At 40.8% G+C, this 27,588-nt stretch overlaps 1 protein-coding gene across 5 annotated transcripts in view; it reads right to left on the bottom strand.

Moving 5' to 3' along the window:
* Positions 1 to 27,588, bottom strand: part of ATP2B2 (ATPase plasma membrane Ca2+ transporting 2) — a 411,315-nt gene that overhangs the window by 253,843 nt on the left and 129,884 nt on the right. For all 5 annotated transcript variants that reach the window (XM_027738163.2, XM_027738225.2, XM_027737921.2 and 2 more), the window contains exon 3: positions 18,006 to 18,110. The gene's annotated coding sequence lies outside the window, so the exon portion shown is untranslated. The remainder of the gene's footprint in view (positions 1 to 18,005; positions 18,111 to 27,588) is intronic.

Below are 27,588 nucleotides of genomic sequence, written 5' to 3'. Positions count from 1 at the left end.
TTTTCAGATCTCTTCAGATATAAAACTGAATTGTAGCTGCTTCCTCAGATTTCAACTAGGATCATTTAAAAAAAAAAAAAAAAACAAAAAGAAAAAACAAACCACGAACAAAACCTAACACACTTCAGAACATACACAACTTTTTTGTTTAGGGCACGTAGAACTTCTGTATGAGTTGAGCAACACCTAGAGCATCTCCTCAAATCCCTACACAGAGAATCATTTAGGTTGGAAAAAGCCTTTAAGATCAGTGCTTCAGAAATGCCATAAACCCCTCCAATATTAGGGTGGGGGGGTTCTTTCTAGCACCATCTTTATGCAACCTGTCTTCTATGAGCTCCTAGCAACAAGCACTGATCTGAAGAGTTTGTTTTATCTATATGGCCACTATTTAAATTTGAAAACCACAATGCTGACAGCCCTGCTCTCTGTAGGGATGCAGTTCCAAACTTGCTTTGCTGGTACACAGACACTGCTAATGGGACCTCACCCTCTGCACGTCCAGATTTGTTTCTTGTTTGCTCCACAAATCCCAGATCCCGGTGCAGTGCCTGTGTCTCTGCCCACTGTCTCACTGCAGGGGCTCCCTCACTCGGGTGGAGGAGCTGCCTCCAACCAACAACAACTGCTGGCCTTCCTGCCAGCAATGTCCCGTGCAGGATGAGGGGGGAACACAGGGATCAGGCTGCAGAGACAGCAGCAAACCAGGCCAACCCACCACACACAAAGGCATTGGCTCAGGGACATCAGTAGTAGCACGGTTTAAAAACCTCTGCTCCAAAAACATCAAACTCCTCCAGAAAAGATGAGGGGAACAGACCTATTAAACATCCTGAAATGAAAATTCCATGGAATGCAGAGAAGCACCATTGCCCAGCCTGCTGGTGCTGTTATATTGCTCTACAGAACGGGAATTTGCAGTCTGAGGAACCCAGGCTGTTATTTACCAAGATCAATTATCCAAACACAACACGTTCAGTCCCGGCTGCACCAGTCTGCTTAAAGGCAGGAATAGTTAGAAGCCAGGAATCTTGATCTCAGCCATTTCTTTCAAAGGAATGTGGCACTTAATGCCCTGATCTAGTTGACAAGGTGGTGTTCAGGCAAAGTTTGGACTCGATGATCTCCGAGATCTTTTCCAACCTTTATGATTCTGTGATTCTAAATGGGAAGCAAAGGACAACATAAAAGCTTTTAGAATTGTGCAGGTTCCAGCAGGAAGATCCAGACAGTGCTTAGCTGGAAATTTAAAACAAATTATGAGATGAGAAACAAAACGCCCCTGCCCCCCACTTTTCCAGGGTGGCATCACATCCTATTTCCCAGCAGCTTCTTCTATTGTCGCTCTTTCACCTCTGTAAACAGAGTTTAAACCAAAGGACGCTGCTGTTCTTTGTGTTCTGCAAAGGCAGGTATATCCCTTCAACACTGTTTCAAGTGTGTTTTGCTTGGGATGTTTTTATAACCTTTTTCTGTTGTCATCCTTTCTTTCCCGCTCTGGGTATCCTCCCTGTGTGCACAGGTAGTGTCCAAGGCAATGGGATATCAACAAAGTAAGTGGGATTTTTGCTCCTTTTTTGGTCTATTTCTCTAATTAATCTGTGATTTCTGGTTTTACCAGTCCTGCTTGGTAAAAGACAGCAAATTCACACTCTCACAAGAGAGGTGTGAGTGGTTGTTGCCAGGTGCCTGGCAAAAAACTGATAAGAGTCTGATTAGCCAAACCTTCTCACAGACGTGGGTATATTACAGAAGCAACAAAGAAAAAAAGGAAAAAAATAAACAATTTTCTGTTTCACAGTCCCCCTTTGATTAGGATTTGGGGGGGGTTTACTTTGATTGCATTTTGCTTCCCTTCCCTATTCCAGAGAAAGCAAATACCGGGGTTTTTCTTTTCTGCCTTGCTTACAGCACCCGTTTCCTTAATTAACCACTCGGGGTGTGCAGAGAGGGTTTGAAAGATTTAAGGCCCCGCTCTGCTCTGACCTACCACGCTAAACCTCCTGACGTCAGGTGAAATTAGGTCAGCATAAAAGTGTTAGTGAGGAGGAATCAAATCCTCTATCTCATTTCTCTCCTTGAAACAGCAGCCAAATCAGGGCATTATTTTCCATCTCCCATCCTGTATGGTTGCGGTAATTTGGATTTTCTTCTACTTAGCTGAGCAAGCGTGAGGGAGGAGGAGGAGGAGGAGGAGGAGGAAAAGGTACTAATCTCTTTAGAAAGCAGCACTTGACACCCAGTGTGTAGGTGATAATGACTTCGAGGGAACTGACATAATACCGAGCGTTTACAGGAGAGTGAAACTTTGCTGTAAGAGGAGCCAAGGTCCACTGAAGCGATTAATTCATGATTTTTCTTCTCTCACACCGTTAGAAAGCCACAATACGATTAACTCTAAAGCGATGCTACAGTTGTTCAAACATCCACAGAGAGAAATGACAGCAGTATCTCAGCCCACCTGGATGCCTGGAAAAGCAGCTACAGTCCACCTTACTTAATTCTCCAGAAAGACTGAAAATGTCACCCATTACACTGAAATCAGACGGAAAGAGTGCACATTCTTCCACGCGGAAAGAAAAAAAAACAAAAACAACCCAATTAAGAGTGGTAGAGTAGCAAATACACAGGAAGCAAATTTAAAATGAATCACAAGATGAACATCCCCCAGCTCCCCACACTAACTCTTTGACATAATTAAGCTAAAACTGTCCTTACAGAGGGAAAGAAAGATGCAATAGCTTTATTTACATATAAACAATTATTCAACTGTAAACATAACTCACACACATAGGAGTTAATGGAGAAAGCATCAACACAGCTATCGACTATACTTTAGCTCTCCTCTTCAGGTGCCAAGGAGCAATTATAGTCTCTGCCACCTTGGGAATTCTTAAATATTCCCCTCTTTATCTGGACTATCTGCCACTCCTCTTTCAAATACACTACACTGTCTCAGGTCTGGGTTTGCTTTTTTTTTTAGCCTGGACCCAGACATATTTGCACAAAGTGTGTCTGAGCAATAGTACAAAACTAAAAATTAACTAGGAACATGTAACTTTATAGAGCCAGCCATAAAATGCCCCTAATGGCACGGAGATACTGCCTGAACCATGGCCTCTTTGGAAATCCACAAATGTTTGCTGGAGAATTGTACATGTCTCGCCACAGCAAACCTCAGACCCCCGGGCAAGACTCTTTGCTAAAGCACAGCTTGTTTTGAGGCAGAATTTCCCTCTATTCCTGCAAATTTTCCTGTTCAGATCCCGCTTTTGCCCAAGACACCGGCCTCCATTCTCTACTCCCAACTTGCACCTCTAAGTTTTCATTGTACAGTTGCGTTATTTGGCACATGAAGAATTAGGTTAAGTGGTAAATTATTACCTTATCTTTGCAAGATGAATTAGGCCTAGACACAAAGGTGCCGAAAGTAATTATCACATTAGATGAGGCATGGCAAGGCTCCCAAAGTTAACCTCTGCACAGCTCTGGCAGGTGCAGCTGTGTGTCTGCTCGTGCTCTGAAGTATCTCTACGCTCATATTTCTCATTCACAGGTGACAAATAAACCTCCTGATCCACACTTATGTCTCTGCGAGAGTCACACTGCTCCGTTGGCCAAGAGGAGCCTCATGATAAAAAAAAAAAAGCTGCAGGAGTCTTTGGGTTGTTTCATTTTGCTGCTTGGATACAGGTTCTAAAGGTTCCATACAACACCGTTTTATGATGCAAAGCATAAAGTATTTCAGTTTTGAAGTTAAGTATCTCTTTTAGCCCAAATGGAGCACATCCAAGCAGATCCAGGAACTGCTTCCTGCCACAGAGAGGTGTGCCCCATCCTCCTCCTCCTCGGATGCTCAGATCCCTGCTCCCCATGTGAGACCACTGGAGCTTGTTTTGACCTCAGGGAGAGACATTTCAGAGACTTGTATCTACAGAAATTTTATTTCAGTCTTCCTGAAGCTCCACTAAAAAAAAAATTCTGCTTTTTTTAACCTTTCCTACCCATCTCACCACAGGGTTAAAGGCAGGAAAGAAGTGATAGGGAGAAGGAAATGGGATTCTTTTTCTACTTTGGTCAACAAATATTCCATCATGGATCTTAATTTCAACTACAGGCCATCATCACTGCTCAAGGAAAGCATGGTCATACCCATCAGCTCCAGGAATAAGCAAATCCAGAATGGAAGCCAACTGGTGCAATGGCTCAAATGCAAATTTGAGGTCACAGACACAGAAGTTTTGATTCTGCTTTCTGCATTAATGACTTCTCTTAAATCAAAAATAAAAAAGGATGAGAGGAATTATGAAGAACTGAAGCTTCTCCTCTTAATGCAAATGTAAATGAAAGTGCATTAACCACAGAACATTCACTGGGTATTAATCCAAATGCTAGAATTACGTGTAATCTTATGGTGTGACTGCTGTCCCTGGAAAGAATGGAGCACATCTGCTACGTGAGTAGTTCTTTGAACAAAATCAGTTACACACCCTAGTTTTTGAAGTCCAGATGGGCAGCAAGAGAGGAACGAAACTCTTCTCCAAGTGCTTTTCCTTCAGAGTCAGCTTTAGGTGGTTGCTGCTACTTCCACCCTGGAGCTGTTGCCTCCTTGCAGCCTGAGCAGGACCCAGATCAGCTCAAAGGCGAGTGCAAGAGCCAGGGCAGGGCAGGACTGGCACCACGACTGCAAGAGAAGGTGAAACCAAAAGGCCAATTCCCATTTTTTCGTCAGTCTCAACCCCACCAAACCTCACCCACGTGCCAGTGCTCAGGGTAAATAATCCCCTTCCACAGGAAGGTAATTATGCCATTGATAATCATTCCTCACTGACCACAGAGTGTCTCTAATTTCAAGCTATTAAACTCAATTGCAATGTCCCAGTGGAGAACATCTATATGTGGTGCATACTTGCTGGGAAAAATCAGACATAAATCACTTCTGCTCAGGAAACTACGTGGTGTGCACTGATGCCAAAAAGTGAATTTTCTGTATCTCTCAGAAGTTTTAGCCTCTTTCTCTAGTTAGTTCTCAAGGCTGTTTACTAATATTTCCAGTAATAGCAAATACAATATATATTGGCATAGTCTCAACTATGAAGTTAATGTTTAATGAAGTTATGCGCTCCCAGTTGTTGATATGTTCCTTTCAGCACCTTTTGTACCATGTATTTATTACAGCCATATGGATCTGTTACAAAACCAAACAAATAAAACCAAACCAAACCAAACCGTGCCAAGCTGCAAACTCCACAGCGATTTTCAACAGAGCTGTGAAATGGTTAAAAAGTCTCCCTAAATTCCGTTTCAAAAGTCCCATTTTAAAATTGCTACACGAATATCCCTGGCAGCGAAGCAGTTTCCCAAAAGCCATTTTGATGGAAAAAATCAAAGCAGTTAAAGTGTCACAGAGGCTCCTGGGAGGAGCCAGGAGGACTGGAGGTGATGTGGCTGCTTTTCTAAGAGCAGCTGCTAAATGACCTCCCCACAGCAGCCTCTTGCAGCGGGACCTGCCCGATTTCACTGCCCTGCAAGGAGGCTCCTTGGACAGGTCACAGGCAGAAGGTGACATTTGTATTTGTACACCACAGACTCGTTCACCGAGATTTGTGACACGTTTTGGGTGCGTCTCACAGCCAAGGCACCATAATCTTCCTGGGAATTCTGCTTCATTGTGCCAATGAAGGAATCAGAGGCAAAGTATTCGCAGAGAGCGGGGAAAAAATGGATGAGTTTTTAAAGCTTCTGCTGCGTTTGAGTTTGGGTCGTTCAGATCAAACTGCTTTAATGAATTAAAGAATATTACATATTACATATACATATTGCAAAAGACTGAGTAGCAGCCTGCACAAATTCCTGAACGCTGGAATTAATCTGTCATCTTGCAAGGTCACCATCAACAGGGAGCAGCTCTGGCAAAATGATAGGTGACGGAAAGGCAGAATGAGTAAATAAATCAAGGCTCAATATTGCTTTCTAGGAAATTGTATTTTAGTTTAGATGAAATTCTGCTATGTAAGATGTCTCTTCGGTAGGGAACAAGGTCAGGAATAACACTGCACTAACCAGTAGCAAGTAAAACATGGAGATTTGGCACAGCAGATGGAAAAAAAAAAATTAAAGTGGTTTTTTTACATCACTCACATAAAATAATTAAACTATATAAATGTCTCCTTATACTACATCCCTCTGAGTCCATATATTTTCCAATATGCATCTTCTATTCTAAATATATTTTCTTACTCTTCGGCCATCACTTGAAATGAATATCCCCTAATCCTTTCCAGGTATAAAATTAAAATCAAAAGAAAAATGCAATTTCTACAGAGGCCCAACAGCCCTTCTGAAATATGCTGTTCTGACACGTGGATTTCAAAAACACATTAGGACACTTTTGACCTTTTGCACTTTCAAATCAGTTGCAGTAAAGATATAGATCATTTTGCAACAGGAGTTTGCATAAAGTATTAAGAATTGACTGTGGGAGAATTTTCTTTTATTTCTGATATGAGTTAAAGGACTACTTTAGGAAAAGATAAAAATCACAAAATTGAAGTTTTAAAGATCTGTTAGAAAGAGCTGTTAAATCTGAGATTGCAGAACTACTCAAAATCTATTAGTTGTATTGTGGCCAATAATATTTGTCTATTAAAATTCACACAACAAGACAACTCTGGCACCGAACAATTTAGTCTAATTTACAACATGACCTTATAAGTCCATTTAACAAACAATTAGAGGTAGAAAATTAACAGAATAATCCCAGGGAATATACTTAAGACATGGAAAGAACCACTGAGGTCTCATGGCAGAGCCCGTTTTCTTCACATTAAGTTGTTTTGATTCGCTGTCCTCAATCTGATGGGGAATTAACAGGTGTGGTGTTTAATGAAATTCTGTAAGTACTGACTTGGAACTCCATGGGACTGGCATTGTAAAATTACTGGCAAGACTTCCTTTGATTCATTAAAGTTTTGTTAGGGAAAAAAACCCGCTCTCTTCCAGCAATCCATGACTTCTGTGGGGGCAGCTCATTTATTGCTGGTGAAAACCACCAACTGCAGCTGTAATGGGATGTATGGGGACAAAGCTGACCCTGGTTGAGACCAGTTCCTATTTTCCATCCAGCAAAACTTAATCCTTGTCCACCCCAAATTCTGAAGAGCAACAGAAAGACCGACCTTTGCAAACCTGGCCCCTTTCTGTCCCCATTCCCCGCGGTGGGAATTCCACCTGCGCCACCAGAGCTCACAGGACACGGCTTCAAACTGGGCTAAGATGTATTTGGAGCTTCCTTTTACATCCTGCCCTGCTGGTAAACAAGGATTTAATCTTTGAAAGATAATCAGGGTTTTTTTTTTAAAGCAGTAATTTATGTTAAGAAATAAAATACACCAGTACTATAAGAAGAGAGAGTGCAGGAGAGACATGGGACTTTATTTTCTCTAAATTCAAACTTTCTTTCATCCATTTGTGCTGCATCTATAAATCACCATTCAAAACACAGGAGCACACCAAGCATATGAGGCATTTCTACAGTTTGAAGAAGACAAAGTTATTCCTTTCTCTGAGCACACTCCCTTTTGTTCACCTTTGAGTATTTTGTCAGAACACATATTTCCTACACCAAACATGTCCCAAATGGAAGGAGAGCTGTGAAAAGAACTAGAACATAGGAAGTACTGAAGGAAATACTTATGACAGTATTTCTGCACAGACTTGGAATCCCATCTGCTCACAGAAAACAAGAAGTGAATATTCATAGCTGACTGGTCAAACTATAACATCTCAGGACTTTTGCCTGGGTTAAGTTACAGCTGAAGACTGTAAATGAACAAGAAAAACAGCACTGGAGAGTAATTAAACAAGCCCCTTAAAACTACATTATTCACAGCTTAAGTGAAAACTATTATTAAAATTGTTGTTTTACACTATTTTATACAATTGTATTTTATACATGACTTCCTCCTACATTGAGAAATTTGGATTATTTCTCAATAATCAATGAGGAACCAAGTAAAAGAAGTTTCATTAAATTCATTCACTGCACATTCAAAGCTGCAATAAACTTCTTTCAGTGCACTACTTTCTTTTGATTATATATGAGCAAAAGTGCTTTGTCATTGGAGGATTTTGTTTCAGTACTTTACAAACAGTTGTCATAAATATAATCAGAGTATTTTTTTGCTCATAACATTGAATTTTACACAGTACAGAACAGACTAACAGCAACTTCAAGCCAGTGGCCACAGCAATAAAAATAACTTGACTGTTAGCCAATGCAAAATATTAGTGGTTTTTTTTTCAAGTCACATTTTAGAAACATTTAACTTCTCTCACTGGGAAAGAACTTCTCAGATTCTGTTTTACCCAGAAAGCTCACCCCATCCAGCCCCCACACTAATGAAAGACCTGTCCTCTCCCTTCCTTCTCCATCCTTCCCAACTAGTAAAAAAACAACACCCAAACCATTTTTGAGAGCAGTTCCTTCTGCTTAACGTGTGAGAACATATGCAGAGCTTATCTTTTGCCTTGCTGCAGCTTTAATTTTATTTTAGCTGCTCTGGATGATTTTATCTTCAGGCACCACAAACATCTGTGGCTCGAAGCCAAGTGTGACTCTGGATCCTGCCCACAGGATTTCCTCCATTTCCCAGTCAACCCACCGTTCCCCACTCCTGGGATCCTTCCATGGTTTTTTCCCCCTGCTGCATTTTTAAAGTATGTTCTTTCCCAATAAATCCCGATTACAGTCTCCTGATGGAGTTTTATGGATTTTCATTTAAATAGCCGGGTGGAGGAGGGATATAAACCACCGTTTTCCCACCCATTTTGTGTGAAGCCGCATCTCAGATGATGCCAGGCCCCCAAAATAGCTGCTCAAAATGAATCACTCATGCAAGTTTCCAACTTCTTTTTCTTCTTCTTCAACAAGGATTGAACCACCATGGCAAGACTTTTTCAAATGTCGTACCATCAAAGAGGGATTTTTGTGAGCACAACAAGCGTTTCATAGGCAAGGTAAGGGAAAAAATCTAAATTACCCTTTTTTTTAATTTACAGTATGAAAATTAGCTATGTTTTACTCAAATTTGACTACAGAAGTTACAAAAGCCCTGTCACACGCAGTTTATGGGGGAAAAAAACTAACACCTTCACAAGGATCAAGGTTTCTGTAGCAAAGTCAGAGGATTAAACTGAGGCTCCAGATGGGAAACAACTGAAGCTTTTCACAAGTTTAAATCTTACTGTATCTTGGGGCTGGTGATGGACTATAACAGTGTGGGTATGGACAGGCACACTAACTTCATGTGTGCTCATACACATGCATTTGCAAAAACATCCAGTGCTTTAAAGCTCTTTTTATATTCTAAATATGCAAAATTCTTGTGCTGATTTGGGGGATTTCAATTGCTGCCATTTTTCTTTCAAATGCAGATTGCAATAAAATTAATTTTTCAGGTTTGCAGGGCGAGCCTTTCTTCTCTTTTCTCACTTTCTTTCATTTTTCTTCTACCTGGTGTATATTTTATCACAATTAATTCAAACTCCATGAAGACAAGACGGAAAATTCTCTGATCCTTAATGATTTCATGCTTAACTATTGTAACCTTCTCCTTTAGCCTTTGCAAATCCAATTTGCTGTTCTTTAATTCTGCTCTGAAATACCAAGACAATTGAGCAGGCTCTTTACTTCATCAGGTTGGTTTTTTCCTTCTTTTGCTTTCTTTGGAAAGGAAACCCACTAAAATGCAAAATCCACCACCAACCTCTGTCAAACCTCGCATCAAAATTCTGTGGTTCCCTGAATCATCCTTACAAATGACCCACTTCTGGTTGTTATAAACTCTGGTTTAGATGTGATATCTGATCCAGAAAGTCCCTCTTGAGCTGGATACAGAAAAAACAAGTTACCTAGTTACTGTTTGCCTTTCCTAATTTTCAAGGATGCTACTTCATGGGATTTGAGGGGGGAAAAAAAAGAGTTTATGAGAAAACACAGACTGAGCAACCCCCATAATTTCACCACCTTGCCAAATCTGTGCCCCACTGTCGTGTGGCCCCAGCCACGCAGCACACTGACAACCAGAACTGCTTAAAGGAAAGAGTTTCATATTTAAAAGTTCCACCTGTGCCCACTGGGCACCCAGTTGGTTCCCATTTCAGTGGGTGGTTTCTCAGGCAACACTGACAGACATTCCCAGCGGTGAATCACCTACTGCAGCAGGACTGGGGACTCTGGGGACCTGTGGGAGGATGGGGAAAGGAAGGAAGAATTCCTTAGCAGTCAGTTTTGGGGGGAGGTGGAAGGAAACACTCCAACTTCCCCCCGACAAGCCCCACAAACAAAACCCCAAAGCAACCAAACAAAAACAACAACAAAAGACCATCAGCCCCAGGTCCTGAGGGGAGAGTGGCAGCCCAGAAGCTGATAAAAGTCCCTGGGAGAAGTGGGCACAGGGGAACCAAACAAGGTCATCCTTACAGTTTTTCCAGTAGATTTTTTCAGTACTTGGACTGTTTCATAAACAGGCTTAAAGTGCCTAATCCAAGTAATTTTCCAAAGACTAGTATGGGCTAGTATGGACTCACTCCCTCCAAGCTATAATTTATATCCTAGGGAAAGGTAAGGTTTGAAAGAGTAAAGATATAAGCAATAAAGACTACAGAAACTCATTATTTGCTCTCTTTTTCTCCTCAGTGTTGCTCCTCATCAGCCCTTTTCCCAGCCAGCATCAGATGGATTCCTGCATCCCAGACAGCAGCAGCTTTACACACGGTGCCACTTCATCTCTGCTACTCAGCTCCCAGCAGCTGCTCCACCACAGCTCAGCACAAAGAAACAAAACCACTTCTTCTCTCTCCTCCTACAGTGTTTAAGCTGAACATCTGCACTTGCCAAGTCCCCTTTTTGATGCTGGAAATTCAGTGTAATTTACATTTGCCTTCATATACACACACGCTGCTTTTTATCACATTCTAACAAATCCGTGGTTTTTATCCTCCTTCCAGATGATGTTGATGGAGAGAAGAAACTCTGTACTGCAGATGAGGAGCTGGACAGCTGTTCCTGAGATAAAAAGTTTGGGTTTTTTAAACTGAGTACAGAAAAGTCCATTTAATGGACTATAGCAATATAATGTTTGCATTTATAAAGCCAGTAGCTGGTGTAATTTATGTTCCCTTTTGTTTGGGTCTGGGCAGGAGGATTCACAGCACATCATTCCACGAAGATTTAACAGTGAGTGATAAACCTCTGCTTACATTCTCATTTTTCAAGAGATCCTTGAAAATATAATCCCTGAAACAGGGATGTAAAGTTGCTGCAAATACTATTAAGAAAATATTCACTAAATTCAGACTAAAAAAGTCTGAATTTCTACTATAAATCTCTGCTATATTCCAACCCAGTTTGGGTAAGTCACTCTGAACTGAGCCATGGCATTTCCAGTGCTCTTTCACTTTAAAAGAGGGAAAATCCCACCAACAAAATCCAAAATCAGCCCTACAAAACCCAGTCTTCCACCAGACTCTCTTGCACTGAATTTAATCCCAGTTCAGCTGAGTACTGGTACCAGGAACTGGCACTAAGTGATCTGGGACAATATAACCTAGAAACAGCAATTTTCATATCTATCAGATAATTGAGTTTTGCAGGACAAGTGATGAGATGTAAAAATTCCATAGCAGCTAATCAAAGACAAAACTTGAGGAAGCAGCAAAAAGCTTATAATGAAGAAATATATTCCACCACAGGTGGCAGGAAATTGTAGCTACTGATAACAAGTGCTATGGGGCTCTGGCAAAGAAAGAAAATTAGCATAAGCATGAAGGCAAGGTAGTGATAGCACCAAGAGAAAAAGCCTCAGAGCACTCTCCAGAAATCTATCATGAGAATCAAGTGAAAAGTAGTAAGTAATAAATTTGCATTTTCTGTAAGACCTCACATTTAAACATATTCTTAAATATTTTGTGAGTTTGAGTATCTGGCTGCAGGCCGTGTGTTGCTTACATATACAAAAAGCAAAGCATCACTTCACTGAGAGCTGAAGCACCAACATCTGCAGAGAGAGATTACTGAGAAATCTGAAATAAGATTTAAAAACAAGTCACTCAGTCCATCCAAACAGACAATAAGAAGCCAAAAAATTCGAAACCTCTATCTTGGAATACTAAAGAGACAGGTAAGGAACAAAGACAGCAGGAGCCTGGAGTCAGGGCCAAGCCTGAGGCACAAGTTGGCCACGATGACCAAGGCAGGGTGAGGAGGGAGGTCACAAACTCCTCTCGAGCTTCCTTCGCTGTTCTGGAGGACTCTCCAGCTCAGGGAAAGATGTGTAGGAAGTTCAATGGATTACACAATCCTGCAAAAGCTGGGAAGTATCAAATACCCATGCAACACAGGTATTAATATCACTGGCTTAGATGAACTCCCCGGGGGGTGAATGAATTGCAACAGGGAGTGATTGGATCACCAAACTGAAAGCAAACAGAGAATTTACCTACTTTGTGTAAGAGTGCACAATTCCTGAAGTCGAGGGGAATCCTGACAGCCATGGACAACAGCAGGCAAAACACAGACTTAAAATTTACAGCTGCTAAACAAGATCTAAGAGCATAATAGACATTCTAATAATAACTAGGTAAAAAAAGGACTAGTATTTTGTCTAAATTGAGCTAAGCCTGATCTCAGCAAGGAGCTGCACTTGCAGGGCAAATTGAAAAAGAGAGGCAAGAACACCAAAGTAAATGAGAGACTTTCTAGCACCCAGGAAAACAGTAAAACAATGTCAGCTGGAAAATAAATCCCCAATCCAGTCTCTGCTGGATATATTCATTTCTGTTTCTCCTTGGAAAAGGGAAATTTAACACGGGAATGGAGGAGAAAAGTGGGGGAATCAGCAAAGTAGGCTCAGGTGGGGTCATGAAAGGAAACCTTCACTTTGTCATGGGATCATAGGACTCAAACTTATGCAAAAAGCAAATGCTTCTCTCTGCCTTTAAGGGTGAATTTGTACAATGTAGTGTGTGATATGCCAAGCAAGATTTGGGACATATCCTTAGAAATACAGTGAATTAAGACAAATGTTAACACACTCCTTTGTGAGACTTAGTTTCTGTATATTAGCATTTGAATTGTACTCAGCCCTCTACGTATCACATTAAGAAAATTCACATTTTATATGCTCTGCATTAGGAGAAACCAAGAGAAAAGCCTTAATCTGGGCTCTAGGAAGAGCCAGAAGCCAGTACAAATCCAGCAACATGTCTATAAAATCCTGCCAAGAGAAACCCCAAAGCAGCAAGGAACAGACATGCATTTCACTTCATGGACAGTGGCTGGTCATTGATTACAAGAGATTTATTGGTATTATCAAGGATTGTTTCAAAGTCAAGAGGAACTGGTCATCCTCAAAGCAGATATTTTGCTGGCAGTGCAGCAAATCCACTGTATGAACAGGAAAGGCAAAATCAAAATTATCCCCAACACGCAAAGCTAAAATATATTATATAAAAAATAATAACATTAATATTACAACAATATTTTCATTATTGCTAGGAAGGTCTTATCTTTTTAATTATATTCAACATTTCCAAAACATTTTTAGATGAGAAAAGGGCATCAAAAGTAAGAAAGAAAGAAATAATTACACCAATAACCAGCATTTACTGAAGTCTCACCTGACATTTGCTGTCCCTAATGTCATTCAATTCCTTACAATCCCATGGAACACCAACACCCTCTGTACTCTTACCAGACAAGTGCCATACATTTAGTGCAGAAAGGAAAATCAGCTCCTGGCACTGCTGGTCTTTGTTGTTTTTCAACAACCATTTCACACCAAGACAGATAAGAAATATTTAAATCCCAGGGTAACAGCCAATAATAAGAAAATAAACTAACATTATATGTTAACTTCATGTTTAATGTGTTCAAACCCAATGGATGGTTTGAACAGCACACACAACACAGAACTCTGCAGGAACACATTTCTTTTTTTCTGCTTCAAAATAATATTAAAAAAAATCCTAATTTTATTCCATTAAGATCCATTAACTCTTTTGGCTTTTGTATTTCCATATGGTATTTTAATATATTGCTGGAGAGAGTCATTACACTGGGATGGTCAGTCAATAGAACACGGGAAGAGAGGGTTGCACAGACATGCTGGATAACCTCATAGAGCCACAGGTCCCATCATCTCTAAAACAGAGAGAACAATTCATACTTTTTCTAATACTGATGAGAAACCCTAGGCAAGAACTACTGTCTTACTGTTACTCTCTCACTGAATATAGTTATGTTGTAATATCACCCTTTCTGACCTATTAAAATTACGTAAACTGAAATTAAGCAGCAATTTTATGATTATAAAATGTCACTAACTTCAGATAGTAGGAAAAGATTATTTAATTAAAGGAAGTTTGCTCTTCAAAGGAGCACGAGTCCAGATATATTCACAGATATATTGAATTCAGTTGTGCAAAATGATCGTACAGGTAACTGAAGTTACAAATCTGCCCTGCTTCTGCACAACTCTGAACGAATATCATCACATTCACATCTAACAAGTGACATGCTCCTCTTCCCCTTCAAAACACAGGGGACAATCCCAGGAAAAATAAGACAGAAATAGATGACTGGAACTGTCCTACCTCACACCTCTAAACCCAACTTTGCTGCCATAGATGCCATGGTTTGGGGATGAGCTGGTGCATAATTTGTGCCGAGAATTGCAATCGAGTGAGAGTCATAATCCCACGCTTTGCTGTTACAGCTGCTTCCCTCCAATGTAGGTGGGAGAAGTGACAAAAGCACTTTGCCAAAGGTTATTGTAACTACTGGAAAAGCCAAAAGTTTCAGTGGCTTCCCAGTGCCCTGCCTTTACGGGGCAGAAGTGAAATGAGGGTGGAGCTGCACGTGGTGCTGGAGATAAAACCATTTCTTCAGCTTCTCCAATCTCAGTTCCAGCTGACATTTCAGTTCTGAGCACAGAAATAACAGCACAGCCCAAAGTATCTCCCTTAATAACTCTGATAAATCACAGGGATGACAAAACAAAACCGGGAAGGATTTCATATGGGAATATCTTTAGGAGAGGACAACAGCTGCAGCTACCTTTGGGAAGAAATATTCCTTATGCACTCCAGGCCTCACCAGACACATTCCCACAGCCAAAGCAGTGTTACCTCCTGGTTCCTGACATCTAAAGCTGGTGTTAAGGTCTAACCAGAACAGGTACCTTGTGTTCATCAGTGGGAACAAGCAACATCTTACATACATGGAATCTCGGTTCTGGTTGGGAGGCAAGTTAAATAATGAAATCCAGGGAGTCAGCCCATTATATCCTTCTGGAAGAGGATGTGAGAGGCTGAAGGCAGAGGGTGCTTTAGGAAGGGTTGTTTTGGGGGGAGTTACAATTTTTTTATTTTTACAAGTGTGCTAAATTGTGTGATTGTGCCTGGCACCTTGCCTTCCACAACAGGAATTAAAACTATTGTGGATTATACTCAGAAATAGAGAAAATTACAGTATTTCAAACTCCACTTATTTCTCTGAAAAAAAAAAAAAAATAAAGTACAAAACCTCAAGGAGGCTTTTGTTTTTTTAATAGCTGAATGACTAAGAAAGTTGCCTCTCTAGTAAGTCTGTCTTAGCTTTTCAGTCTCTTACACGCATTTGAGTGTCTGACAAATAGATTATAGACTACTTGTTTTAAGAGTTTTTGAATAAAACGAAGCTTGAATCACTAATACTTCAAAAGACAAGCACAATATTTGGTCTGCACAGCTTGTAGCACCTATTAAAACCTTCACTAAAGCAACGGTGCCAAACTGCTGCAGTCCCAGACTGTCAGTAAGAAGTGATGCTGAACACCCTGCAGTGGTTGGATGTTACAGTTGCCCACACACAGTCATTATGACCAGCTTTTCATTCTGCTCTCTGTTGAAAAAAAAACACGGGCACTGAGCAGAACATTTTGATCTAAGTTAGATTCGTTTCAGCTAAAAGAGCCTAGCAAACATTTAGGTGTAGGTGAGAAGTGCAGGTCCACTTATCACCCTGGTGGAAATCCATCTGGAAATTATTAGTGACAAAGGAGGGCAAACCCTCGAGTAATTTCTATCCACATAAATGGTAGATAATATTTTGAATACGTGAAAGCTGTGCAAGTGCCCTCTTTGTAAAACATCATTATTTTTATAAACATCATAACAACTTCATAAGTTATTTCATGTTTTTAACACACAGTATCAAAGCAAATAAATAATCTAAAACCAGCTTGTGGGGTCTTCTCCACAGTAGCTACGCAGACCTTACAGCTCTATTCTATGGAAAACTTCCTTAAGTACTCATGGAAAACTAGTAAAGCCTTTTTATCTGTATTATTCATTTCTTTGTGCTTTTCATATCAAGATTTAAGTCTGTTTCCACACATATCATAGGAGAGGAAGTGTTCTATCAACAGACACCCAGAGCAACAGGGTACTCTTGCTATGTTTTTGCTTCCAACGTTTACTTGTTAAAAAAAGAATAAGTGTGATTCTCTTTCCTAATAACAAGCTAATTAATCTCACTACCATACCAGGAATATATTTGTTGTTCCCATAAAAGCAAATTTGCTCAGACACCTCTTTGCAATCATAAAAATCAAAAGTAAGCTTATATTTCACTGTAAAAACTCTATTTAAAACTAAATACTTATTCATTTTTCTTTATTGGTTCTACTCTTTCATAACCCCAAAACTTACTTTAGTAGGTAGTGTTATTTCCTCTTTTTCTATAATAGTTTGAATATTATACCTAATTTTCACTTCTTGGTGAATGAACCATCAGTAACAAGAGAGGCAACAAATGAAAACAGAGATTTTACGTGCACTGTATCACCACTTACAAGTCACTAGAATCATTTGCTATTCAACAGAAAATTCAGAATAAATACCTAAATAAGTTGTTCCTTTCACTTACAAAATGAGGGAATTTTCCTACATTCAGAGCAAATCGGGCAATGCCATTTTAACATGGTTGTGAAGTTCAGCGAATCCAACCTGCCTGGCTTCCAGGGCAGGTAGAGCTAAAGAAAAGCCTAAGGGAACCTGGTGCTGCCCCACACCTGAAGTGGAACCTCATGTCAGTTTATGGCTACCAAAATTCAACCTTTAAAACTCCCACCACATATTTACAGACACGAAAGAGTCTCCTCACTGTTAGGGCAGAACATTTTCACACAACTGGAAAAGGCAAAGATGAGATCATACCACAGACAGCATCATGATGTACCTGTCAGCACTCCACCTGGATCTAATGATTTTATGAAGTTTGATCTTATAACATGTAGTTCATGATATATATCAAACAACAGTTAAGCCATGTAATATTACTGCTGGAACTTTCATTTATGTATCCTCACTCTTGCTTTCATAGCACTGTGCAGTTCTGTTCTGCAAGTAAAAATTGAAGGTTTGTCTTATGAGGAGCAAATTTATAATTGCGGGAAAACACTTCCTAAATCAAGTACAGAGGAAGCATTATTTAGTCCAAAATCTCAGGGTCTGGAAGGTGGGGGACAATCTAGAGTTCTACAAGAGCTGTTTGCAGAGGTGCCATTGAGTGGCACTGCCATCTCCTCCTGCACCTGCTTTCCAGCCTCTGCCCTTACATAATCCACCACCAATGGAGTCCAAAATATACATTTGTCACATTCACTGATCCCACACTTCATTCAACACAGCGTAAAGAGAGAGCAGATTGATCTTTCTAACTGAGGGAAGCTCTCTGTAAATGATATGAAACCATGAGTAACATCGTTACGTGAAAGAAATCCCTGGTGAGTAGAACAGTAAAGTGAATAAGGCGCTTCTATTTCCTTGCCTGGTGTCACTAAGCCACAAATTAAGTGTATTTACCAATAAGAGTTGAATTCCTTGGGAATTGTCTAGAATTTCTATTGAGACAAAACAACAGATTTTTAATTTGGGGGAGAAAAAAGATAAAAACAACTTACAGTGCTGTCGTCTTGTGAAAACGAATGAGCGCTTCATAAACAGGGTTCCAAGTCACATAACCAGCTGGGGCTTTTCGTGTTGGTTAATCAATCTTGATTTCTAAACTGGAAGAAAGAAAGAAGATAATTAGACTTGACAAACCCCAGAGAATTAAGCAAATTAATAGAACAAACAAGGATTGATCTGAAGGATGCCCCACAGGAGAAACGGATCCAAGAGCGAACATCCAGTGTCATAAATAGTTATGGACATTTTTGCAGTAAAATAATGTGATTAAAAAGTTCTAACTCTGTGACTAAAGATGTGAATTAAAAGTTGGAAACCATGGGCTTCAGTCCCAATAATCTCTCGTTCTCATCCATTTATCAGAGCTGTAGCCCCTCTGGCCTCTCCTTTATGTAAATAAATGGTACTTTTTATGCACACAGTCCTTTGGAGACTTACAACTGGTCATAATTCCCACCATCTTTAAAAATAGCTAGAAGAACATAACTCTAGAGCTTCAGGACTTCAAGCTGCTCCAGAACAGCTACTCAGCATTAGAAATATTCAGTACTAACAGGACAAACACAGAACACGAAGCAGGAGAGGGAGGTGGAAACTGGGAAGGAGAAGTCTGAGGCCGAAAACAGCCAAGAAGGAGAAGGCAGCAGGAACCAAAATGGGAAGTGCTCATCATGGTGGCTTCAGTAACTGCTCCTCTGGCTCATTTCAGAGAGGGCAGAGGGAGAGCAGTGCAGCTGGCCAGGGTTGTGTGGGTCTGTGCGTGTTCTGTGTCCGTGCGAGAGGGAAAGGCAGAGAGAGGGAGGGTGGGAGAGGGGAGAGATTCCACTGGTTTTCCTTGCATGCCATAAAAACTTGCAAGTGAATAATTGAGAGGTCTTAAGGTCACCATACTGATGCCACCATGAATAAATGCCACTCTGACTGGTTTCATAAGAGAGGCTCGAGTGGGTGTACTGAAACGACAGGCAGCAGTGCTGCAAGGAAGAGTCCTCCTTGGACTGGGTGCAAGTGTTCCGTGTGGGAACACACCAACACTGTACCATAAGGAGAAATAAAAGGAAATAAATTCTTGATGTTTTTGTTTTAAAAGGGAACCACTGTGCTCCAGTACAATGCCATTTTTGACCCAAGTGGCAGAAATCTATTCAGTTACTCTTGTGTCAAACAACAGCATATGGCAGAGCCGGAGGGGACACTCTGGGTAAAGAAAACACCCACTTCTGACTCGTGAGTTCCAGCTAACGAGCAATTCATCACACCCCTCAGTAAATCATCTTTGGATTCAGCTTGCAAAAACTGGATTGTTTAATGCCCTTTGAACACTATGTGAAAACAGCTTTTATTATAGATGAGGATTTCCCTGCAGACACCAGTAAGACCACATCTGCTTCATCTCAGATTAACATAAAGGAGTGAGCTTCCCCATGCTCCTGCCACTAAAGTTTCAGCAATGACAGGTTTTGCACGTCATGGACTTGATTCAGTCTCCACCTTGTGCCCAAATGAAAGTTTAAACATTTAAGTTCCATATTGCTTGGATTTACAGTACTTGTTTTAGGGATAACAGCATCCCTTAAATATTCTTACCATAACTTAGGTCAATTGAGTTTGCCTAATTTTATCAGGGAATTTTAGGACATGGACGTCATTCCTTTGTAAACTACATTTCAAATATATTTTGAAGATTAATGTGCCACAATGCAGTGTTCCAGGACCACACAATATCTCTAGACTTTCTCCTCCCTCATGTCTGTAGAAATCAGTGGCAGCAGAGAGACGAAGGGATTGAGAGCAGCCCTGGGGAGAAGGACTTAGAGGTGCTGGTTGGTGAGAGGTTGGACATGACCCAGCATCCAGAAACTTCCCATGCCCTGGGCTGATCCCACAGCTTGGGCAGCAGGGGAGGGAGAGGATTCTGCCCCTCTGCCCTGCTCAGGTGAGACCCCACCTGCAGAGCTGCCTCCAGCTCTGGGGTTCCGAGCATGGGAAGGACGTGGACCTGTTGGAGCAAGTCCAGAGGAGGGTCATGGAGATGATTAGAGGAGTTGAGCACCTTTCCTATGAGGAGAGGTTGAGAGAATTGGCATTGTTCAGCCTGGAAAAGAAAAGCTTCAAGATGACCTAATTGTGGCCTTCCAGTACCCAAAGGAACCTACAAGAAAGATGGAGAGGGACTATTTACAAGGGCCTGGAGGGACAGGACAAGGGGAAATGGCTTCAAACTGACAGAGAGTAGGATTAGATTAGATATCAGTAAGAAATCCTTCCCTGTGAGGGTGGGGAGGCCCTGGCACAGGTTGCCCAGAGAAGCTGTGGCTGCCCCATCCCTGGAAGTGTCCAAGGCCAGGTTGGACAGGGCTTGGAGCAACCTGGGCTAGTGGAAGGTGTCCCTGCCCACAGCAGGGGGTTGGAACGAGACAATCTTTAGTGTCCCTTCCAACTCATGATTCTAGGATATGATTCCATTATGTTTAGTGCAAAGGGATGCACAGCCTGCACTGCACTGACACGGGGCACTGACACAGCCAAGGAAGAACACACTGCACCTGCAAGCTGGAAATAAGAACCTGCTTATCATCCAGCCTTAAGATCTTGCCTACCAAAGAAAATATGACTCTTGGAACACGTTTCTAACCAAATTTCATATTATCAGAGTATACCAGCAGGTGGCAAGATTGCAAAATAAAGGAATTTCAAAAATTATTCCTATAACCCATTCAGTCAGTGCTGCTTCAAGGACCCCTTGCTGGGCCATGGCGACTGTTTTGTGAGGACTTGGGGAAGTATTTAAAATGTCCCCACATGGGTCTGTAAAATCAAGTATTTTAACTTTTCTTCCCCGTTCTTCATGTAGTCAATTTACCCACAACTACGATAGTCCAAAGCAGCACAAGATTCCCAGTAAAGGAAACAAAAGGAAGTTGTGGCCACCAGCTGCACTTCTCTGAAGAGCCTGGTTTTCCCACTGTTTTCCTCCTTCTTCCTCTTTCCCTGATACCCGTTTGAACCTTTTAAAAAGAGCCTAAAACCTGATGTGACCGTAGGGAACTGCATATTAAATGGGAATACAACTCAAGAAGCTGACTAATAAAATTATGTCCCAAAGGGAGAGCAAAGACTTCACAGAGAGTATACTTAACTGGATAATTTTTTTCCATTTATTTCTCATGTTATATCCCAGTTATCTGTAAACCAAGACACAGGTCAGCTGTTTCTAAGTTCTACTATGCCAGCAGTAAATATGTGCCATAGACATATGAGCTCAGCTTAATGGGCTGAATTTTATATTGAGTTTGTTATTTTACAGCACCATTTTAATTTAAAATTTAGGAAAAATGTAAGTTCCCAGTAACTACTCAGAAATCTCTCCCTATAATGCCTCACCCCTAGATCACAAAGGACACAATGTAAGCCCACAGTCCAGCATTGTGTCTGAGTCTCATTTATATACATCTATTTACACACAAATAGATAAATAGGTAAATAAAAGGACATTAAATATTAGTAAGGTTGATATTGGCAACCAAACTGATAACCAATCTAACTGACCCTGAGATATGCAACACAAAAAATAATGATTCCAGAGATAGTTTAGGGCCTTTTTCCTTCCGTTTGTAGTGTTGCACCTGCTCAGTAACATGCAGCTACACTTCACAGATGCTTAAAATATTGTCATTATCCCTTGAGCTAGAAGAAATTAGGTAGGTGTAAAATAATCAGAATGTCAAGCACATTAAATGTCAAGCATAAATAAGAACCAAAATCGGGATCTCTCAAAGATGCTGGTACTCCCACAGTTGGGCAAAAAGTGTTAACTTCAATAATTGCCCCCATTTGGGACTTGTACTATTATACAAAACACAAAATTCTTTGCCATAACAGGCATCAGCTTGAAAGCTGCTTCGGCGTTGGAAAGTAAAAGTAAATGTTATCCAAAATATCAAGAAAACTTCCTGCGTCAAAATAGGTTTTTCTTTGAGACTCTTCTATTCAAACACCTCAGGGTATTGAAATTAAAAAGATTTTTAGAAATCCAAATCACTTTGCAGGAGAAGAAGGGAGGGATGAGTAATACGTGAGCCTGTGTTACATGGGAGGGCACCAAAAATATAAACTGCAAAATAAACTGCCAACTTATAATATGATTCTTCATCCATTAAAACAAAATAGCTTGTTCAATCAATTTTTAATTCCATAATTCAATCATCATGAAAATTAAAATCAAACTCTCTTTCCCTAGTGAATATACGCCGACTAAATATTTTAAAGTGAAGATATCTGAAACCTAAATTAGATTGGAAACTCTTTCAAGAAAGATTTTCTTTTAACTGAGTTCATGCCATGCTAGCAAAACATTGGCAAGAAATCTAAACTGTAGTTCACTAAAATTAAAGCATTGTAAAAATATATAAAACAACACAAAGCACATTATGCTCTGATTAGGTAGCAACACCCACCAGGAAATGTTCAATGAAAACCACACAAATCTGTGTTTTTGTCTATAATGATCATCTCCTTTCCTTCCACATCACCTATTTAATTTTCTCTTTGAACTGCACAGCCAAAGGAGCCTTTTAGGAGGTTCAGAACTTGGGAATGGCTCTGCTTAGAGGGCTTCAGCTGACAAATTCCCTGAAAAGGGTCTGTGGCACTGGCCAAGCCATGACCCCATCACAGAGATGTTTTCACGTGGCAAAAACACGTGACAAAATATCGAGTATTTAGATATTCCCGTGGGAGAGATTCATACTCTTCAGAGGCAGGATGGAGACTTTTCCAATCTCTGCTCACTGCAGCTCTGCTGCTCCACTTTTCCTTCCACCACGGGGCACCTTTCTGGGCAGAGCAGCAACAGAATCAATTGATTGACAAGTGGATGAAGAGAAACAGGTCCGAGGTCACCAAATCACTTGGCCTCAGCCAGATGAAGCTGTCAGCCCCCAGGAATAATAAAATTGATTTGATTTGCAGCAATCAAGCACCAAGGTTAAAATACCTCCATGGAACCACGTTCTGGCTGCACACAGAGTCAGAGAAGGGGAAAACATTCCATAGAGCTGAAACAAATCTTCCTTTGAAGTGATGGAAAACAACCACAATCTCTTACCTCTACCAGGATGTATCTCTCCATGTTTCAGGATTTTTACATCATAAGAGAGGATCCTCAAACACACAAATGTAACAAATTCTGTGATCAATTGACAAAATTGGGGCAACACATATTTACTTCCCTGGTTTAAGAAATAAAGGCTCTGTAGACTGTTCAGCACTTGCTAACCTGCCATTTCCTTTCATTCAGCAGTGCTAGGATCACCATGCCAGCTTAAATCTACATTTCAAATACATAACTAACAAGAAAGTACAACGTGGAAAGGTATAACTGGAGTTAAAATTACATTAAAGTTTTTGTTGACTTTCTTCTCTGCCTAATGAAATAATAAGAAAATAAAAATACCCCAAAAATTATGTATGTCAAATGAGCCAGTCCCATGCAGCTGAGCACTTTTTCTTGAGGTCTTCATAAAAATAACATTTTCTCTTCCTACACAGTACTGTGATCCAGTCACAGACTCAGGCAATTGAAGTACATGTTCATATAAAAAAAAAAATAATAAAATCAAATCCTCTTCAATGTTCAAGAACACTCTCTAAAGCACTTACTCTATAAAAAGAAATCTTTCTGAGAGAGTACATACACCTAATTTATTTCAAGGACCCAAACAAAAATAACAAGAGTGCCACCTATCCTTCATTAGGAATAACAGAATTTCCCATGGACTGACCTTGCTTTTAAAAATCCTGCACAAAAAACCCTGACGGTTAAGAACATATAAAACTCTCCATCTGGGCAGAAGCTTTAGTAAAAAAAATAAAATGCAAATGAGTGTTGCATGTAAAAGCAGGATTATAAAGAAATAGAGGAGGAGGAGGAGTACTTGGGAAAAAAAATCTCTAAGGTATCAAGAGCATAAAATCCAAAAGAACTAAAGCAGAACTAAAGATGTCTTAAAGCTTGAAGCCACATTTTGGGCTGCAGTAATGATTTTATAAAAATAGGTTTGTGTGTAACATGCAACCTGCAAACTGCTGCAAAAGAAGCTGCTGCACAGAGGCAGAAACTGCCAAGGAACAGGAAAAAGGGAGGATTTTTCCAGCGCAGGTGACTGGAGCAGCAGAGAGAGGGGAAGGAAGGGCCATTAATTTTCTCATTTTATAAGATTATAGTGGCTATATGAGTAAAATACAGACTAGTAATTCTGGCACCTACACCAGGAAAATAAAAAGGAATTATTAAACCTAGCAATAAATATGTAGAAAAATAACTTTTATTAAGGAAGGAAGTCAGTTTTGCTTTTTGGTAAAGGCAAGGCCTGGTTCATGATTTGCTGTATGCACATGGATGAGGGAGAGTCAGTTGGGTTTATATATCTGGATATATTAAAATCCAATAGATTGAGGCTTTCAAAAATGGCTCCCTACAAAGGGAGTCCTATGAAAACCAAGCCACTACAAGATAATACAGAAGGCCTTTGCTTTTGGGAAAAATCTGGTGAAAAGATGGGAAGCAGAGTGGGTGTAAGTGCTCAGTTGTTCCTCCTGCAGCAGGCACTGGCAGAGCTCTGCAGGGAGCTGCACCATGACCTGGGGGCTCTGTGGATCCACGTGTTGACTGGAAAAGGGAGCAGGCAGCAAGAAAAACAAAAGACCTTTCGAGCTGTAACTGGACATTAAGGTATCAGATGAATTTCCTCACAGGTACCCATGATAAAATACACACATGAAAAAGCAAACCCTAATGGTATTGCTCAAATGGGTGAGCCCTGAGAGAAAGAATCATTTCCATCAGAAGTGAGGCTGGGATAAAGTGGTGATACTTGGCCCTACATGGGACAACATCCTTTCCATTTTCACACAACCACACAGAGCAAAAAATAGTCGAATCATCATCTCCCCTCCTATGGAGGCAGGCTCAGGGTTGTTCAGCCTGGAGAAGGCTCCAGGGAGACCTTAGAACCCCCCTTTTAGTACCTAAAGGGGCTCTGAGAACTGGAGAGGAACTTTGGACAAGGGCATGGAGTGATAGGACAAGGGGCAATGGCTTTATCTGACAGAGAGGAGGTTTAGATGGGATATTAGGAAGAAATTCTTCCCTGTGAGGGTGGGGAGGCCCTGGCACAGGTTGCCCAGAGAAGCTGTGGTTGCCCCTGGATCCCTGTAAATGTCCAAGGCCAGGTTGGATGGGGCTTGGAGCAACCTGGGCTAGTGGAAGGTGTCCCTACCCATGGCAGGGTGGCAGAATGAGATGATCTTTAAGGTCCAACCCAAACCATTCCATGGTGTGCACCCTAATTATCAGTCACAAGTGCCTGTTAGCTGGATAGAAATCTCCTGAGGGTGAAGCAGTATCCTTTAAATCAAGTGGACAGCCAGTGCTGGCAGCTAAACAACCATCCACCCTGAATTCCCCAAAAGACTGAGCTGTGAGACACCAAGCACCAGGAAGCACTGCTTGCCAAGCAGATTTTCTGCAGAGACACGAATTACAGGATAAACAAAATGCAGTGTCGTGTTGGAAAGTAGTGGAGGTTACCTCAAACCTGTTAAAATTCACAACTTCAACCCCCCAAAATACTACCCTTCTAATGCAAATGTTTACTGCAGGAAAAAGGTGGGAAGCTGCCCAAATGAGGACTGCAACCTCTCCAAAGAACAAGATGTGAACTCAAAGATCAGTATATATCAAGTTCCCCAGCAAAAGCTCCACAGTGAAAAGTACCTGTGGATTGATTTACACACAAAAAAATGACTGATAATTAATTTATTGATAGAGCTTTGCTCCAGGGGTTTATATAATATCAGGAAAGTCACTAAGTATGATTATTGCTATATAATCAATCAGGGAGTACATATTATTTCACTCTCATTCGGCTCTGTTTGGAATCACATCCAAGACATTTAAAACTGTACTCCAGTTAAAAAAATCTGCTGTATATCCTCATCAGAGAAGTTTCAGAGGGATGCTATTAATAAGTATTGAAACAAATACAAAGAATGGCAAAAAAGGAGAAGTGTGAAAAATATTTCCCATTAACATGTGCATATGGTTTCACTCAAAACAAATTTTCTTGCAAGAAACATGCTTATATAATATTAAGTTGTTACATTACCAAATTGACTGTAAGTTTATAATGGGACCAATTTTATTTAGGCACCGTAAAAATTTAAGCTGGAATGCAAAAAATTTAAATATATATGGAAATAATGGAGGTAAAGTCCTGGAGGAAAACTGCCTTAATATATTTGAGAGGAAAAAAAAAAAAAAAAGAAGGTAAAGACAAAACAAAAGCTTTTGTTTCTGAGCTCCTAATGAATGCCAAAAGCCCAGGGAGAGAGGAGGGAGGTTGGGATCCAGTCTCCACCTCATACAAAGATGTGTAAGACAGATTCATAAATTGCTGTGTTGCACCAAGTTATTAAATCCCCTGTGATGAGTAGGGGGGTCTCCTGTTGGCCTTCCCTTAATGCACCACATGCACTTATAAAGGAGCACCTTGATCTTCTCCCTGCTCCATCACGTGCCAATGTAACCACCTGCACTTGCACGACAAACTTAACACAGGACAAAAACAAAGGCCAAACACCACACTAAAAATCCCAGCTGCATTTACAGGCAAGAACCAGCTTCCAGTTCCATAAATTGTTCAGCACTGGGGAGTACTGGGTCCCTGGGTGGGGTTGCTGTTGATCAGGACCTTCTTCTCAGGACTGTCTGCACTGTGACAGCAAAGGAAGCTACACACAGTTCACACCTAATCACAGAATCCCAGAATGGTTTGGGTTGGGAGGGACTTTAAAAATCCTGTCATGGGCAGGGACAACTTCCACTAGCCCAGGTTGCTCCAAGCCCTGTCCAACCTGGCCCTGGACACTTCCCTGGGCAATTTGTGCCAGTGCACTTATCCTTAAATCTTTATGCAAGTTTGCAATTGTAAGTGATTTTAAGAAGCCCATCATACAGCAAAGGCCACATGTCCCCAGGCATTGCTTGAGCACCCAAGTACTTGTCAATATTACCAAAGCATTATTTGTGTACTCAGCTGCAACACTATTTTTAAGCAACTTTTAATCCAGCTTCATGCTTGGATGAAATAAACAATTTGAATAAAGGATTCTGTTGTAAATGTCAATTTTTTTTTTTCTTGGCATTTACTTGCTTTTGGAATGTGGATTAGCCTTCATGCTCGGCGAGACTGAAGCAGCACTGATACGTGATAATGCTAAAAATGTAATAATGCAGGGATTTCTACGCATGAACATTCCCAGGCAATCCATACCCAAGGAAATGACCCGAATTGTGTGAGGTTAACACTGCTCACTGCACCCCAAGGACAGAGACCAGCACATGCCTGTTACGAGTCTCAGCTCCTGATCAAATAAAAGCTGGGAGTTCCTTCTCATGGAGAAACAAAACCATAAATAGCAGGCAAGATACAGCTGGTCCTGTTGGGTGGGGAGGCCCTGGCACAAGTTGCCCGAGGAAGCTGTGGCTGCCCCATTCCTGGAAGTGTCCAAGGC

This window comes from Pipra filicauda, unplaced genomic scaffold (assembly GCF_003945595.2).
Source record: "Pipra filicauda isolate LSUMZ 115617 unplaced genomic scaffold, ASM394559v2 scaffold102_size2360937_pilon, whole genome shotgun sequence".
NCBI lineage: Eukaryota > Metazoa > Chordata > Aves > Passeriformes > Pipridae > Pipra > Pipra filicauda.
This window is presented reverse-complemented; position numbering and strand designations above follow the sequence as displayed.